The sequence below is a fragment of the Sus scrofa genome, chromosome 4, assembly GCF_000003025.6.
Source record: "Sus scrofa isolate TJ Tabasco breed Duroc chromosome 4, Sscrofa11.1, whole genome shotgun sequence".
Classification (NCBI taxonomy): Eukaryota; Metazoa; Chordata; class Mammalia; order Artiodactyla; family Suidae; genus Sus; species Sus scrofa.
Window position 1 is genome coordinate 16,000,472 of NC_010446.5, and position 11,806 is coordinate 16,012,277.

Below are 11,806 nucleotides of genomic sequence, written 5' to 3' on the forward strand. Positions count from 1 at the left end.
ACTTATCTGCTCTCTGGTAGCCAACCTTCCCCAACAAGATCCAGACCCCTCTCAAGTTTGTCCTTACATACTCTCCCTCAGCCTCAGGCACCAGATAGTTTCATTTTCTCTTACATTTCACTTTTATCATAGTTAATTTTTTTTTGTCTTTTGTCCTTTTAGGGCCACACCTGTGGCATATGGAGGTTCCCAGGCTAGGGGTCTAATTGGAGCTGTTGCTGCTGGCCTACGCCAGAGCCACAGCAATACAAGATCCCAGCCACATCTGCAACCCATGCCACAGTTCACAGCCATGCCGGATCCTTAACCCACTGAGCAAGGCCAAGGATTGAACCCACAACCACATGGTTCCTAGTCAGACTTGTTTCCATTGCACTACAAAGGAAACTCCCCATGGTTAATTCTTGACGTTCAAATTCTACTGTTTAGGAGTTCCCATTGTGGCTTGATGAGTTAAGAACCCCACTAGTATCCACAAGGATGCGGGTTTGATCCCTGGTCTCACTCAGTGGGTTATGGATTTAGTATTGCTGCAAGGTGCAGCAGAGGTTGCTTTACGTGGCTCAGATACCGTGTTGCTGTGGCTATGCGTAAGCCACCAACTGCAGCTCCAATTCGACACCTAGCCTGGGAACTTCCATATGCTGCACGTGCAGCCCTAAAGAGAGAATAAAAATAAATAAATAAATAAATTTCAATTTTAAAAAACTCACTTGTTTAACACGTGGTTTCTTTTGATCGGACCCAGACTACTATAGGACTTTGAAACCAAACTAGGTAGGTTCTACTACTTACTAGTGTGTTTTGGGGCAAAGTTATGTCACCTTTCTGTACCTCAGTTTCTTCATCTGTAAAATGAAGTTAGTGATAATAACACCTACCTCTTAGGGTTGTTATGAGGGTTGATTGAATGTATGTTATATAAATTGGTTAGAATATGTGCTGGCACAGAATAATAAATGTTATTTTTTATTTTTTTATTTTTTTTAGGGCTAAAGGTGCAGCTCCCAGGCTAGGGGTCGAATCGGAGCTGCAGCTTCTGGTCTACACCACAGCCACAGCAATGCCAGATCCAAGCCACATTTGTGACCTACACCATGGCTCATGGCAATGCCGAATCATTAACCCACTGATCAAAGCCAGGGATTGAACGCTTATCCTCACGGATATTAGTTGGGTTCATTTCCTCTGAGCCACAACAGGAACTCCAAGAATAATAAATGTTAGCAAACATGATTGTGGTATAATCTCACCCCATGAACTCCAGTATACCCTATACTCCTGTCACTGAGTGTCTTACTATTCCTCAGACACTTTAAACCTTTGCAGAAGATACATCTTCTGTCTAATATACTCTTTCACTTTCCTTGTTTACAGCTTTTCCCAGGAAAAGTTCATTGCTGCCTTCCATTTTTGCACAGCTTTTTTTTTTCTTTTTTTTTAGGGCTGCACCTGTGGCATATGGAAGTTCCCAGGCTAGGGGTCGAATCAGAGCTACAGCTGCTGGCCTGCACTACAGCCATAGCAATACCAGATCCAAGCCAAGTCTTCAGCCTACACCACAGCATGAGACAACCCCAGATCTTTAACCCACTGAGTGAGGCCAAGGATTGAAGCTGCATCCTCATGGATGCTAGTCATATTCTTTTTTTTTTTTTTCAGGCCACAGCCTCAGCATATAGAGGTTCCCAGGCTAGGGGTTGAATCAGAGCTGTAGCTACCAGCCCATGCCACAGCCACAGCAACACCAGGTCTGAGCCGCATCTACGATCTACACCACAGCTCACAGCAACACTGGATCCTTAACCCACTGAGAGAGGCCAGGTATTGAACCTGCTTTCTCTTGGATACTAGTGAGTTTCCACTGAGCCACAAAGGGAACTCCTTACACAGCTTTTTTGTTTGTTTGTTTTATCACAACTTTTTAGTCCCTTGTCTTTAAAATTATTACCATGTTAAGTAACTCATCCTGTCTCTACCTCTACCATGAGCAATTCCATGACATGTTCTTGGCTTGAGAGGTATGACAAAGTAATGGCTCCAGAGTCAGACAGACTCTGGCTCAAATCCTTTCTTGGCAACTTACTATTCTGCATGACTTTGGACAAGTCACCAGCCTTTCCGGGTGTCAATTTCTTTGTGAAATGAGAAATAAAAGTAGAGTGTCTAGGAATTCCCTTCATGGCTCAGCAGTTAATGAACCTGACTAGGATCCATGAGGACATGAGTTCGATCACTGGCCTCACTAGTGGGTTAAGGGTCTGGCATTGCCGAGAGCTGTGGTATAGGTCACAGATGCCGCTCAGATCCCATGTTGCTGTGGCTGTGGCGTAGGCCAGTGGCTAAAGCTCTGATTTGACCCCTAGCCTGGGAACCCCAGTATGCCATGGGTGTGGCCAAAAATAGAAGAAAAAAAAAAGTAGAGTGTCTATCTAATGGTGCTGTAGTGAGCATTAAATAAACTAATCTGTGCAAAAGCATAGTGACGGGAGTTCCCTTCGTGGCTCAGTGTGGTTAACGAAGTTGACCAGTATCCTTGAGGACCCAGGTTTAATCCCTGGCCTCTCTCAGTGGGTTAAGGATCCAGTGTTGCTGTGAGCTGTGGTGTAGGTCACAGACAAGGCTGGGATCCCATGTTACATCACTGTGGTGAAGGCCGGTGGCTGCAGTTCCAACTCGATCCCTAGCCTGGGATCTTCCTTTTGCCACAGGTGCAGTCCTAAAAAGACAAAAGACAAAAAATGAATAAATAAATAAAGCATAGTGGCTGGCGCATCAGAAGTACCCTATGCAGTAAACAACTACAGAGTTTTCCAACTACAATTACTATCATTATATTTCTCTATGGACAGTGTAAGCACTGTGATTGCCGTAAATCCTTGTTGAATTATTGAATTTATTATGATACAAGTGAGGTTACTGTCACAAAGAAACACCAAAATGGCTAAAATGAGATACAAATGCATTTCTTTTTTTTTTTTTTTTTTTTTTTTTTTTTTTGTCTTTTGCCTTTTGCCTTTTTCTAGAGCTGCACCTGCAGCATATGGAGGTTCCCAGGCTAGGGGTCAAATAAGAGCTAGAGCCGCCGCCTATACCACAGCCACCGCAATGACAGATCCAAGCCGAGTCTGTGACCTACACCACAGCTCACGGCAACACCGGATCCTTAACCCACTGAGCAAGGCTGGGAATCAGACCTGCAACCTCATGGTTCCTAGTCAGATTTGTTCCTGCTGCACCCCACATCGGGAACTCCACAAATGCATTTCTCATATGACAGCCTGAGTGTTCACATTCCAGAGCTGATATGGTGTTTCCCACAGCGTTGCCCTGATCCACGTAGCTGAGAAATACTCAACACCTTGTCTACTGCAATTACATTCTGGTCACCAAAATCAGGAAAAAGGAGCAGTGGAAGGTTTAAGAACAAAATCCCCAAGTTGTACACATCACTTCTGCTTACATCCCACTGACAAAAAGATAATTGCAAGGGAAATCAGGAAATGTAGGGTTTGTTCTCCAGCCCATCTATCACTTCTCCAGCCCATCAATCCCTCAAGCTGGGAGTTCTCTTGTGGTGCAGTGGGTTAAGGATCCTGCATTGTCACTGCTGTGGCACTGGTTCAGTCCCTGGCCTGGGAACTTCCACATGCCATGGGCATGGCAGAGAGAAAGGGAGAGGCAGAGAGAAATAAATACCTCAAGCAGAAGGAGGGAATGAATGTTGAGAGAGCCAGCAGTCTGGGGCGTGATGCTTCTAAACTTTGTCAAATAAGCAGGAATTACTTTTAAGCTGGAAAAATAGATCGTATCTTTAAATTACGTAAGATTTTACAGTAAAGACAATAAAAAGGGATATGGTTTTGGTGGCGTCGGAGGAACGTAGAATCAGATTCGGACCTACAAACTCCAGTGATCTGGATGTGGAAGAAATAAGAGATGCACTCACAGAAGCCAATACCCAACGAAATCAGGATGTTATGGGCGGGGATTTGGAGGAGGAACACATAACAAAGGAAAATATCAAGAAGGGGTCATGGATGTGAAAGGGGAGATTCAGGAAGTCTACAGCACGCAGTACAGTGAGGTTTAACAACAAAAGGGGCTTTTATTTTGTATTGGGGGAGGGGGTATTTTAATGCTTAATAGGAAGAGCCAGAAGAACAAGGAGGAGATAATCCCACTGCTTTGAGACCACATGATATGATGTGCTCAGACAACTGAAAGAAAACAGAAATACCCCATGTCTATTTTGCTTGCATTTTTCTCTATCAAAGAAAAGGATCCTCAAGCTATAAAGAGTAAGGAAAATAGCAGTAAGAGGAAATTAAAGCCAAGGTGCAGCAGTAGAAAGCACCGAGTTACCTTAAATGGGGTAAAAAAACCCTTTCAATTCAGGTGCGTTCTATTCCAGCATACTTTGAAAGTGCTTTAGACTCTGACCCCAAAGCCTTTCTTACAGATCTTTGAGAAAATATGTCAGAGGAGATGACATAAGACTAAATGCGAATAGCTGCTGTCTTCAGATTCATAAAAGGAAAAAATATATATTCCAGACACTATACCCAGGGGAACTTGATGTCTCTTCCCAGGATGATTTGTGACCATGAAAAAAAGGTGATTATTTAAAGGCCTCAACTGGTTTGCCAAGCCCACTTCATGCCAAATGGACCTCATTTCATGTTGTTGGAAGAATTAATTGATCCTCAGAATAGGATTATAGCACAAACGGAATATAATTTGATTCCAACAAAGCAGCTGTCCCCGTGGTATTAGTCATGCCTCGGTCAGTTAAAAGCCAAGGCAGAAAGGTTGTTTATTAGCCCACTGAAGAGGAAGGACCCTGAAGCAGCTCTCACAGTCAAAGGATGAGCTGCAGAAACCAGGGTTCTCAAGGGACCAGAAGCAAAGCTCACTTCCCCAGGAGCCTTCCTGCTCCTGTCGCTGTCTGCTTCATTCTGAGGTGACTTCACTTCTTGCTGTGGGAGGATGGCTGCTGGCAGTCCCATATTCATATTTTCCAGGCTTGGCAACACTACTGGAAAGAGAAAACTTTTTTTTTCCTTATTGCATTCACACAGAGTGACTTGTACCTTTATTTTTACGTTTCTGTACTGCTTGAATTTTTACCTTCTAATGCTGAATTTTTAATAAAACATTTCTAAAAAAATGAAATTCATCAATATCAATATAAAAAGCAACATGGACAGACGATTGCTAACTTAACTTTTCTGCAAATGTTGTACATTTAGTTTGTTTTCAGATCTTACTGTTAGAAATAAATCTACAATCAGCATTTTGTACGTAAATCTTAGTCCATGCCTCTAATGATTAATGTTTGGAGGGAGTTCTAGAAGTAGAATTCCTGGGTGAAATGTTTTAAATGTTTCCAGGTCTCTTGATACATGTTACTGTCTACATTGCTTTCAAGAAACAGGCCTATACCTCAATATCACATTGAGAAGTTTTTTTGTTTTGAAGTTGTTTGTTTGGTTTTGGCCGTCCTGCGGCAAATGAAATTCCTGGGCCGAGGATCATATCTGAGCTGCAATTTCCACCTACGCCACAGCTGCACAACATAGGAGTCTTCCCCGCCAGGGATCGAACCTGCATCCCAGCACTCCCAAGATGCTGCTGATCCCCTTGTACCACAGCAGGAACTCTGAGGAGTGCTTTAAAAAATTAAAATATAGGCCAAAAAACCTGACATTCACATTGTAATTTTCTTCTTCTTTTTCTTTTCTGGCCACCCTGCAGCATAGAGAATTCCTGGGACAGGGATCAGATCCAAGCCATAGTTGCAACCTATGCCACAGCTGCAGCAACGCTGAATCCTCAAACCACTCTGCCAGGCCAGGGAACCTATGTCCCAGCGATTCAGAGACACCACTGATTTCATTGCACCACAGAGGGAACTCCTCTCCTTGTAATTTTATTTTGCATTTATCTGATTACTACTTTCCCGTGTTAAAGGGATAATTTCAATATAAAGCAGTAAATGCAAAGGCAGCAAAGTGCTATGTGAGCTCTCAGAGGGGAAGCCCCTTATCACTGAGGGTGGGGAGCTGGGCTGGGTTGGAATTCAAAACTATCATCACTAATTTAACTTAGAAGAGGCTGGGCCTCTTCTGGTCCCAGGGCCCATGCCTGCAGTATTAGGCTCAGGGCTGTCCCACACCTCACATGGGAAAATTGAGAAAGTGAAGTACATTCAAGAGAGGCTGATAGGGTAAGTCTGAAAAATCACATCATAAAATTACGACATGGCTTCCTGGCTCACTTCCTTTGCCCACATATGCTCTCTTCCCCACCAGAAGAGATCTGATAGGGGTGCATGTCTCACATGTACTCCCACCAGTCATTTTGGCAGTGTCCATTACAGGAAACCACTGGTAAAATTCCCCTTTCTCACATGAAGCCCCTATGCTAGATAGAGTTCTTGACTGCAGACAACAGAATCCATCTCTGGCTAAATTAAACAGGAAATCAGGAGTTCCTGTCATGGCTCAGTGGTTCACAAAGCTGACTAGTATCCATGAGGACTCGGGTTCGATCCCTGGCCTTGCTCAGAGGGTCGAGGATCCGGTGTTGCCATGAGCTGTGGTGTAGGTCACAGACTGGCGCGGCTTGGATCTGGTGTTGCTGTGGCTGTGGTGTAGGCCAGTGGCTACAGCTCCAATTCGACCCCTAGCCTGGGAACCTCCGTAGGCTGAGAGTGTGGCCCTAAAAAGACGAAAGACCCCACCCCCAAAAAAAAGAGAGAGAGAAAAAAAAAAAAAACCCAAAACAGGAAATTTACTAGAAGAACAAGGAGGAGAGAGGTTGGGAAGGACTTGGAGGGGAGGAAGCACAGCCAGGTCACACTGATAAATTCCTCCAAGAATCCAAGAATTAGCTGGTGAGGATGCCACCATTAAACCTACCCTGCCTTTCTACCTTCTCTTGCTGCCACCATGAATAATCTCTGCCACTTCGGATTTGGGTCACTTCCCCCCCCCCTTTCTTTTCTTTCTTTCTTTCTTTCTTTCTTTCCTTCCTTCCTTCCTTCCTTTCTTTTGTCTTCTGTCTTTTTAGGGCCACACCTGAGGCATATGGAGGTTCCCAGGCTATGGGTTGAATCAGAGCTGCAGCTTCCAGCCTACACCACAGCTACAGCAACGCCAGGTCTGAGCTGCGACTGCAGCGGACACCATAGCTCATGGCAATGCCAGATCCTTAAACCACTGAGCGAGGCCAGGGATGGAACCCGTGGCCTCACGGATGCTAGTTGGGTTAGTTACCACTGAGCCATGACAGGAACTCCTGGGTCAGTTTTTCAAGAGGAAATGAATTTTCCAGGTGGGAGCAGCCTACTGACTGAGATGAGGTAACATGCCTGAGCCCTAGTTGTCAGATTAAAGGGGAAATGACGTCTTTGTCCCTGTAGGGTTTCCAGTGAAGGAGATGGGCCCTGCCCAACCCAAACCCAAAGAGAAAAATCTCTCAGATAAGCGATGTGTCTGTTTAGATCCAGAGTAGCTTAAAAAATGGCGGAGTCAACTATGATCCCCTCACCTCCAGGTGATTAAGGTTTTTCTCCTCTTTTATGGAAAACCAATGAGATTACCTATCATACTGAAGTGAGGTCAGATTTACCACATTCTTGTAAGAAACCCCTGTTCCAGCTGATGTTTACTTTCTCGTTGTGTTACTAAAGAACAGAAAGGGACCCACCTATGACCTCATCTCAGATGAGGTAATGGAATGATGATTAGCTCTTACTTCAGCCCTCTTTTCTGTCACATGTAGGGTAAGAACATTTGACCCTCTTTAAGAAGTCAGGCGGTGTGGGAAAGAACCTCAGTTTTGACTCCCTCTCTTTTCCTAAATCAAGTCCATCCTATTGACAATAGCGAAGACACGGAAAGAAATATGACCTGCCAGAGGCCAATGCTAGACCAATTCTATAAGTTTCCTAAGGTTGCTGTAACAAATTACCACAAACCAGGTGGCTTAAGCACACACACACAAACACACACACACACACACACACACACGCACGCAGAAATTTATTCTCTCACAGTTCAGAAGGCCAAAAGTCTGAAACCAAGGTGTCTGCAGGCTCAATTCCCTCAGGAGGCTTTTTTTTTTTTTTTTTTGCTTTTTAGGGCCACATTGTGACATATGGAGGTTTCCAGGGTAGGGGTCAAATCTGAGCTGCAACCACCAGCTCAGCCACAGCCACAGCAATATGGGATCCTACATCACAGCCCATGGCAAGGCCGGATCCTTAACCCACTGAGCAAGGCGAGGGATCGAACCCACGTCCTCATGAGTACCAGTTGGGTTCCTTAACCACTGAGCCTCGGTGGGAACTCCTTCCTCTCCTTTCTCTTATGACACCAGACATTAGCTTTAGGGTCCACCATAAATCCAGGATGATCTCATTTCAAGATCCTAATTACATCTGCAAAGACTCTATTTCCAAATAAGATCACGTTTACAGGTGCCAGAGTCTAGGACCTGGGTGTATCCTTTTGGGGTACACAAATCAGCCCACTACATCAAGTGAAGGCTACAGCAAGTGTGATGATTCTTAACAATGTTGGAGGGAGAACAAAGGAAGAGAGAAAAGCATTTGGCTAGCTCTGTTTCCTGGTGTTCTGAAATTTTTATGTCTTTGCTTATTTAAAAAATGTAAAAACTGGAGTTTGCTTCATGGCTTAGCGGTTAACGAACCAGACTAGGATCCGTGAGGATGTGGGTTCAATACCTGGCCTTGCTCCATGGGTTAAGGATCTGGTGTTGCCTTGAGCTGTGGTGTAGGTCACAGACGCAGTGTGGATCCCGAGTTGCTGTGGCTGTGGCGTAGGGCAGCAGCTGCAGCTCCAATTTGACCTCTAGCCTGGGTGCAGCCCTAAAAAGCAAAAAAAAAAAAAAAAAAAAAAAAAAAAGTGAAAACTAAAATGACAGCTATAACTTCTGTAGAGGTCAATTTGGCAATAGGCATTTTTATTTTTTAGGTTTTATTTATTTATTTTTTTTAGGGCCACAGGTGCAGCATATAGAAGTTCCCAGGCTAGGGGTCCAATCTGAGCTACAGCTGCCAGCCTACACTACAGCCACAGCAACGCTACATCCAAGCCACATTTGCAGCCTACACCACAGCTACGGCAATGCTGGATCCTTAACCCACTGATCCGGGATAGTGATGAAACACACATCCTCAAGAATATTTTCTGCTGAGTCACAATGGGAACTCCTTCAGTTTGGTAATATCTAACAAAATCACAAATGCATACGCCTTTTGGGTAGAAATTCTTTTCATAAATGTTTATCAAGATATAATACGCATAAAGAAAAGTGAACATATCATGGGGTAGACAATGCTACTTTAAATATTGTTCTTTCTGCTTTCATGTATATTGGGTAAACAATTGTCTTAAAACGTTTTTTCTATTATAAAAGTAATACATATTATTGCAAAAAATCAGAAAAATTGAGAAAAGTACAAAGAAATTACAACGACTATAATATTACCTCCAGAAATTAACCATTAACATTTTGTTATAGTTTCTTGTGGGCTTTTTCCAATGCAAGCATATACATAAATATTTTTTAAACAAAGATGGGACTGTGGAGTTTCCGTCGTGGCTCAGTGGTTAACGAATCCGACTAGGAACCATGAGGCTGCGGGTTCAATCCCTGGCCTTGCTCAGTGGGTTAAGGATCCGGCGTTGCTGTGAGCTGTAGTGTAGGTTGCAGATGAGGCTCGGATCCCACGTTGCTGTGGCTCTGGTGTAGGCCGGTGGCTACAGCTCCGATTAGACCCCTAGCCTGGGAACCTCCATATGCTGCGGGAGCAGCCCAAGAAATGGCAAAAAGACAAAAAAAAAAAAAAAAAAAGATGGGACTGTGTGAATACCTAGTTCTTTGTATTTTCTTAACACGTTACAATGCATCGTGTACAACTTTCTGTATAATTAAACACAGTTGCATCATTTTTTTTTTTTGGCTGCCCCTTGGCATATGTTTCCCAAGCCAGGGATCAGATCCCAGCTGGAGCAACCTATGCCATAGCTGTGGTGGGGGATTGAACCTGAATCCTTGGCATTTCAGAGACACAGCCAATCCTGTCATGCCGCAGCGTGAACTCCAGCATTATAATTTTTAATGATCGTATAGCATTCTTTTTAAGTTCCCAATGAGAGACATTCAAGCTGTTTTCAGCTTTTTGACATTATAAATAATGCTGTGGTAAATATCATGGTGCATACATTTTTTAAAAAGCTTTTAAAAGACTGAATTTTAAGTGCTTTAATATATAATAACTTCTGTATCTCAAAAGCGCATGGAAGGGATTTCCTGATATTCCCTCCAGACTTGCTTTACCATAGCCTTCTCTCTCTAAGTTAGGTGCAGCTTCATCTTGCCATCAGCTCAAGCAAGCAAACCAAAAACCAAGTACTGGAGTCATCCTTTGGCTCCTCTCTCTCATGCCTAAATCCAATTAATTGGCAAATTCGATTGACTCTTTCTTCCAAATAAACCCAGAATTTAACCATTTCTCATTACTTCCACTGATCTGCATCACCATTATCTCTTGCCTGAATAACTGTAGTGGCCTCCGAAGTAGAGTTGCCATATTTAGCAAATAAAATGACACCCCGTTAAAAATTGAATTTCAGATGAACAACAATTTTTTTAGCATAAGTATGTCCCCTTATTGCATTCTCCATGCAGCAGCCAGAGGGATTCTTTCAAAAAGTCAGAATAAGTCTCTCCTTTGTTCAAAACCCTGTGATGTCTTTTCATCTCACTTATTATACAAAGCAAAAAAAACCTTAAAGCTGAGGCCTTGCAGGATCTGCTCCCAGCAGCTTTTTCCTCTTTGATTTTATTGGTCCACTGTCCTCCCCTGGCCTCTGGTTGCACTTCTCTTCTCCCAGGTATAACTAACCTCCTTTAAGTCTTTGCTTACATTACGTGAGGTCTTTCCTAGATCGCCCTGTTTAGAAGTGCACGCTTCCCTTCACTTTCTCTATATTTCTGCAGCACTTCCTCTTTTAACGAACATATCATTTACTTAGTTTATTGCCCTTCCCCTTTTACCAGAATTTAAGTTCCATGAGGGCATTTTTGCTCTTATTGTTCACAGTGGCATCCCTGGTGCTTAGAATACTGCCCGGCTCATAATAGATGCTCAATAAATATTTAATAAATGTCGAATTAAGGAAATGATTTCCAAATCAATAAGTAGCTTTTATTTGTTTCACTAGGAAGACTCCTCTCACATTCCGATCATTCAGCATGTTATCTATTCTCAGTCATCACGTAACTGCTTTAATTCCAGAGAAGCCATTTTCTGTAATTCTGTAATGGTATAAAACATTTAGATGTGTAGACAGGGTCCTAAGGTATAATAATATCTTAAAATTTAGATATTATAAATAGACTCAGTTTATACGGATTAGGAAATAAAGACCCGGCAAAGGGAATTACTTGCTCAATTCCTAGCTTGGGCGGCGCTGAGTACAGAACCTACGTCTCTAACTATAATACTCTGCCAACTGGCCTTTAGATCCCTTTCTGTTAACTTGTTTGGATTAAGCTAACAGTGAAAAGCTCTAAAGACTCAGAGACAAAAACTGTCAAAAGCCAAGCGCTTCCCCCACCCCTTCAGTCAAGGACCCAGCATTTTGCATTTGAATCCAGCGTGGCGGGAAGCGGAGGGCAGGTGTCAGGAGGGGCGGGGAGGGGCCGCCAGGCCCCGCCAGCCAATCAGAGCGGGCGGGGAGCCTCCCTTCCCCCCCGGCGTCCACGCGCC